Source organism: Myotis davidii, unplaced genomic scaffold (genome assembly GCF_000327345.1).
Source record: "Myotis davidii unplaced genomic scaffold, ASM32734v1 scaffold271, whole genome shotgun sequence".
In the NCBI taxonomy this organism is placed as follows: domain Eukaryota; kingdom Metazoa; phylum Chordata; class Mammalia; order Chiroptera; family Vespertilionidae; genus Myotis; species Myotis davidii.
Window position 1 is genome coordinate 1,971,167 of NW_006284839.1, and position 6,361 is coordinate 1,977,527.

Sequence of the window (6,361 nt, forward strand, 5' to 3'; positions counted from 1 at the left end):
GCGCGCCCCGAAGGGAAGCCCTCGGAGAAGAAGACGGAAGGGGGCGAGAGGAAGGCGGCCTCGGACCCAGAGGAGGAGCGACCCCTGGGGACAGGGCCGGATCCCGACGGGCTGGACGGGAACGCGAAGTTCGCGGAGACCTACTGTGCCGAGAAGTGGCACTCCCTCTGCAACTTCTTTGTTAGCTATTGGAACGGCTGAGGGTGCCGGCCTGGGAAGAGATGTGGGGGCTTGGGGGTCGGGGGCGAGGGCGCTCGGCTGGAGAAGGAGGCAAAGGGCGCCTTAGGTCCGGAGGTACGGGATAGAGAGTGGGGAGGAGTCCAGGTTCTAGAATGGAGGTGGGGGTGGGGGCTTGGGCTGAGAGTGTAATGGAAGGGGATATGGACAATCTCTGAGACAGCAGAGAAGTTTAACCAATTTGAAGAGTCTCCACCCTGATTAAGACCAGAAGAAATAGTGGAAACAGAAGTAGGCATACCTTAAATGTGTAAAAACTGTAGACTCGGGGGAGAGAGATGGGTACAGAGAGACTGAAAAAAATAATAAGGGGGGAAGTGACTAAAGTGATTTGACTCTCACGTGGGAAGCTGATACAATGTGTACTGTTTAGCGCACATATTAAAATGTAATCACGAACAACTGATAGCTTGAGCCAATGTATAATGTCTTCTCACCTAATCAGCCGACAGGGTTTCCAACTTTTTTCTCTTTCCGAATTAATATTAACTTGGACGCTGCTTAGTAATATAGATGACGTCTACAGGGATAGAAGCCATTCATTGGTCAAAATGGACTCGAATGAATGATTTTAGAAGTGCTACTTTTAAACAGTGATGCCTCATGTTCTGAAACTTTCCCATTAACCTTCTAAATTCAGAAGTGAATTGTAGAAATTGAGGGCTCCTGTAGGTTTTAAAAAATAATTTTTTATAGTTGACCATATTTTTAAAAACCAGCTAAAATGTAAGTATGTATCTCAGAGTCTTTTGGATCATTGTGGAAGCTGTATTTCTGTTTCATGTAATTAATTAACATATTTCATCTTAAATAAGATGTAATAAGAGACTTTGCACATGTTAGCTGCACAATAAAAACTGTGTGGATAGATTTAAAGAACTGGCAGGGCAATGGAAATTCTGACTTCATTTGATCTAGTTCTGAGTTTATCTTGAAGTAGGCTGCTAAACTTATCTTGAATTGTTGGGAAAGACAAGAAAGAAGTCTATAAGTCAAGAGTCACAAACTGTCCATTTGGCCCCCATGTGGTTGGTTCACTTTCATTTTTCCTCTCTCCCACATTGGATTTGTTGCCAGCACTTAAAAAATTCGGTAATTTCATTAAAAATCCAGATTTCTGAATTGTCTTGAAAAATCAGATCTAGCAACATTGGACCTACCTTTCTTTCTGCATAGCAACAATTGGCTGACACCTACCATTGGCTGCCCCTTTAGAATAGGCATGTTTTCTGGAGTTCTCCACTGCTCCTGCACATCTTATCAATCGACTTCATTCGGGTCACAGGCCTAAGCCCATTAGACATTTAAGCCACTGCAAATATATAAGGTTTTACCAACCTTCTGTATTTCTTACCTCCTCCCCTTTAAAATCATGGTCAATACAACAATCTTACAGATACTGAACATCTCTTGAACTTTTTCCTCTCTGTCTGGCCTCTAGGAAATATAAGCAAACGATCTTTTACCGATTCTGTACATTCTTGTATTCATACAATTGGCAAACATATTCAGATTGCACACAGTTTCAGGCCAGGTTTATAAGATCACATTTGAGTAACATTGACCACCAGATAAAATTCATCTGGGCCAAGGAAAGGAAGCTCAGAGTGGCTGCAGACTACTCCCTAGAAATACGGACCAATGTATACTTTCTTCAAAAAGATTGGCAAAGTTGGGGTGTCATCAGAAAAGGGTATTTGGAATAAAACAGCACTGTCTGGAACCATTGTTTTACCTCTCCATACAAGACAACTGCCCATTCCTTCATGTGTGTCCTTTGGCCGGCTGATGAACGTACCTCTATGAAAGAGAGAAAGGCCAAACTCTGTAGGCCAAGTACACTGTGTAGGTTGCTATTTCTCTGCTGCTATACTGTTTAAGCAGAGCTATACTAGACTCTGTCTCAGGAATAGGAGACAGACTAAGAGGGGCCAATTGCTTGCAGTGAAAGAGAAATGGACAGATTCTACCATCAGCATCCTGGGTGACTTTGGTTAAGTCCCAATATCTCTGAAATGTACATTGAGGGGAGTTGGGCTTGGTTAAATCTGAGGTCCCTAAGGCACACTATTAGCATTCTGGAAACCTATATATAGTTTTTCATAGAGAAGATAATGTGTGAAAATCAACAAGTGCTATATGTAGTACTACATGTTATAACTCCAGAAAGATCATGGAGTTAGAAAAGACCTAGAGAAAGACAACCAGAATGACCAGAGAAATTGAGAAGGTTTCTGTATCTGGAGCATCTAGAAAGACTTGGAAGGTTAAGCTAGAAGGTGAAATGTGCAGGTGGGAAAAGACAGGATCAAAATCTCTAAAATAATGAGGCAGATGTACATGGGAAACATGGGAATTTCCCCCCTCAGGTGCCATTAGGAGTGAAGGGAAAGTTGCCAGACACACCCGGGTTAACGTCAGAGCTGGCACCAGCATGGGCATCAGAAGTAGCAAGGCATCTGTAGCTCAGTCTACAGAAGACAGAGAATTTGTTAAAAGCATCAGACCATCTTGTTCTGGTTGTACTTCCCAAGTTATTTAGCACAGAGCTAAGAGGGAATAGTGGAATTTTTCTTAACGCATTTTGACTAGGCAAAATTTTTCAAACCTTCAAAGTCTCTATCCTTTTCAGTTTGTCCTTCACACCACCAACATATTAATCTTCTAAAACAAAGCTTTCATTCAATGACTCAGTTTATGATTTTAAATAAAGGCAGGATCAGTGCTGGTGCTGTGGGAAGCTCTATTGAAGCCTGAGGCAGAAGGAAAACCAGTAATTATGATCCCATCTTTATTTAAAAAATGCAGTACTTTGTTCCTCGCGGATTGTTTTACATTAATTTTGATTTTTAAAATATTGCATTAAGATATTTATTTTGATGACCGAGTTTGTTGGGACTGCCTTATATTTTGCACCCTAGGCAAGAGCCTCACCCCTCTCACTTGCCTCCTTCAAGTACTGGCCCGAGGAGGCCGTTCTGTGATGTGGGCGAGCACTGGTTTCGAGTCAGACATGGCTGGTTTGAATATTAGTTCCACCTGCCACTGACTCTGCATTATTTTGAGAAGATTGGTTAGCCTCTCCATGTTTCTCTCTCCTCTTGTTCCATAACAATAATGGCTAACTTCCAGAGTTACCATGGAGAATAAATTCTGTGATACATTGGATACTACTCAGCACCACACAATACTTGACATATAATAGGCACCCCATAAATATTACCTCTCCTTCCCTTGAAGAAGAGTAAAGTTTAAAGTCAATTAGTTTATGCCCTAACCGGTTTGGCTCAGTGGATAGAGCATCGGTCTGCGGACTCAAGGGTCCCAGGTTTGATTCCGGTCAAGGTCATGTACCTTGGTTGTGGGCACATGCCCAGTAGGGGGTGTGTAGGAGGCAGCTGATCGGTGTTTCTCTCTCATCGATGTTTCTAACTCTCTATCCCTCTCCCTTCCTCTCTGTAAAAAATCAATAAAGTCAATTCATTTAATTAAACAATAAACAAATAATGTTGGATGCTGTTCCAAATGCCCTGGACTAGGTGCTAAGGAAGGGGGCAGGGCACGGGGATACCCTGATGTAGTTCCAGCCTTCAACAAGCTGGAATTTAGGATTACACCACAAAACCATTAGAAAACAAAACCTAACAACAACAATAAAAATTGGGTTTCTCCATCAGCAGATGAATGGATTAGAACACTGTGGTGCATCTACACGATGGAATACTATGCTGCTCTAAAAAGGAAGGAACTCTTACCATTTGCAACGGCATGGCTGGAACTGGAGAGCATTATGCTAAGTGAAATAAGCTAGTCAATGAAGGAAAAATACCACATGATCTCACTCATTCATGGATAATTGAGACCTTTATAAACTTTTGAACAATAATAGATACAGAGGCAGAGCTGCCTCAAACAGAGTGTCAAACTGCAGCGGGAAGGCCGGGGAGGGTTGGGGGGCAGGAGGGAGGCGGGTAAGAGATCAACCAAAGGACTTGTATGCATACATATACGCATAACCAATGGACATAAGACACTGGGGGATAGGGGAGGCTAGGGAACTATCTAGGGGGGGTGGGAAATGGACACATATGTAATACCCTTTGTATTACTTTAAGCAATTAAAAAAAAATTGGTTTCTACATGTAAAAGATTAGGAACATGGAAGCTGAGAGAAAGTCTGGTTATCTGGGAAGCCTATCTAGGAGATGTCAGCTTGAGGTAAAGAATGGCAGAACTCAAGAAACAAGTGTGGGGGAGAAAAGACACAGTTTAAACCTGAAAGTCCTGGGCCACGCCCTCCGCTGCTTCTCAGTCTAAGTCTCGGCGCTCATAAGCATATCTGTGCTCCAGGATGGCCCAGGAGGAACAGGCTCGTGGTGTGAGCACCGCGGACTCTGAAGGTGCTGCCGCCGGACACTGTCAGCTCATGACACCGCTCATGACGGGCTCTCACGTAAAGGGAGATTGGAGCACTGCGCTCCGTTTAATAAAAGGCTAATGTTTCAGTTTGGTCAAAGCGTGAGCTAGGACTTTTTTCTTCTACCGTCACAAAAATATACTACAGCTAACAGCTACTAAGAGTTTAGGAGAAGGAGACCAACATGCATGGGCTCAAATCTCGATATTACTACTAACAAGCTGCATGACCTTGGACACTTCGTGTCTGTCTCTGAGCTTCAGTCTTCTTCTATGTAAAATAGGGAAAAAATAACAGTAATTCCCCCTGGGGCTGTTGGGGGGATTAAATGAGATGCTCATGAAAAGCACAGTGCCTGGCACCTTGCAAGCCTGCAGTAACTTTATCCTTAGTGCTCCCATTTCCTTTAGTAGACCAACGCCGGCATCCAGAGGGACTTTCAGTCTTAAAGGGCACTTACACAAAATGGCAGTCAGCAACTCTGCATCTCAGCTGGGAACGGCGTCAAAAGAAAGAAGCAGGAAATGTGTAGTTGTTGAAGAGGGAATTATCCGACATAAGAACAATATGCAGTGCCCGCCTCCCTAATGTGGAAGCATGGGGGTATGTGAGATCTTCAATGAGGAAGACTTGAAAGGAGAAGAGAATGTTTCTGGTCTTGAAGGCTTGGGGACTACAGCTGACCTCCCAGCTCTATGGCTTTCTTACAACTTCAAAGAACAACTCTCCTTGCTTCCTGCCCAGGCTCACAGCTGCAGAGCTTTGATGAATTTACCCCTCGTTTGTCCCTCCTGTGTGACCTCTGGCTCACCACATTCAAACACTTTCCCGTTTCCATTTCTAAAAGCAGGCATGAAAGCAGACCAAAGCCCTCCTCTCCTTTTCAAAACACGATGTTGGCTTCAGTCATGTTAAAATTATTGAGTCGTCATCATGTCAGACAAGCGGGAAGAAAAGATGTTGGAAGATGCCATTAATAATAAGGTAAAAAAAAAATAAGGTAAGATGCCTAAGAATAAACTCAATAAGAAATATGCAAGAGCTATATGAAGAATACAGAAATACTTCAAAGGGCAGAAAAGAAAGCCATAAAAAATGAAATTATAGATGAATTTATTATTATTACATAAGAAGCATTAAATTATTTTTTTTTCAATCTATAAATAATCTATACATTTAAACATAATTTCAACAAAACCACTAGCAGGATTTTGGGGGCTATGTGAACGAGGCAAACTGTTTCTGAAGTTCTAAAGGGGAACCAAAATGAATTTGGGGGCTGGAGGAATGCAGGGTTGGATGTTTCAGAGCGGGGGGAGGGGCAGGGGGGAGCTCTCATTGAGGGTACAACTTGAAATGGCTCAATACAGAATTTCCCTAAGGACTGTTGGTGGCACAGGGCAAGGCAACAGTAAATGACTGAGGGGACTGTTTCTAGGCAACCACAGGAACTCTCCACGAAAGGCTAGAAGCTTCCGACCAGCACTTCGGTTAACAGTCGCCTCCTTTGAGCTGGGTGGTCATGTGATCGTGGTGGGGCTGGAGACCCTGACCCTTTGATCCAGATGTTCTTTTGTTTCCTTGCACAATGACCACAATGGGAAGGATTCTTCTCCAAAAGGGATAGGGCCCCTCTGCATTGATTTTAAGAGTTGGGGAGAGAGATGAAGGGAAGACAGCCAGTGTGGGACCTCCAGGAGGGTGAGA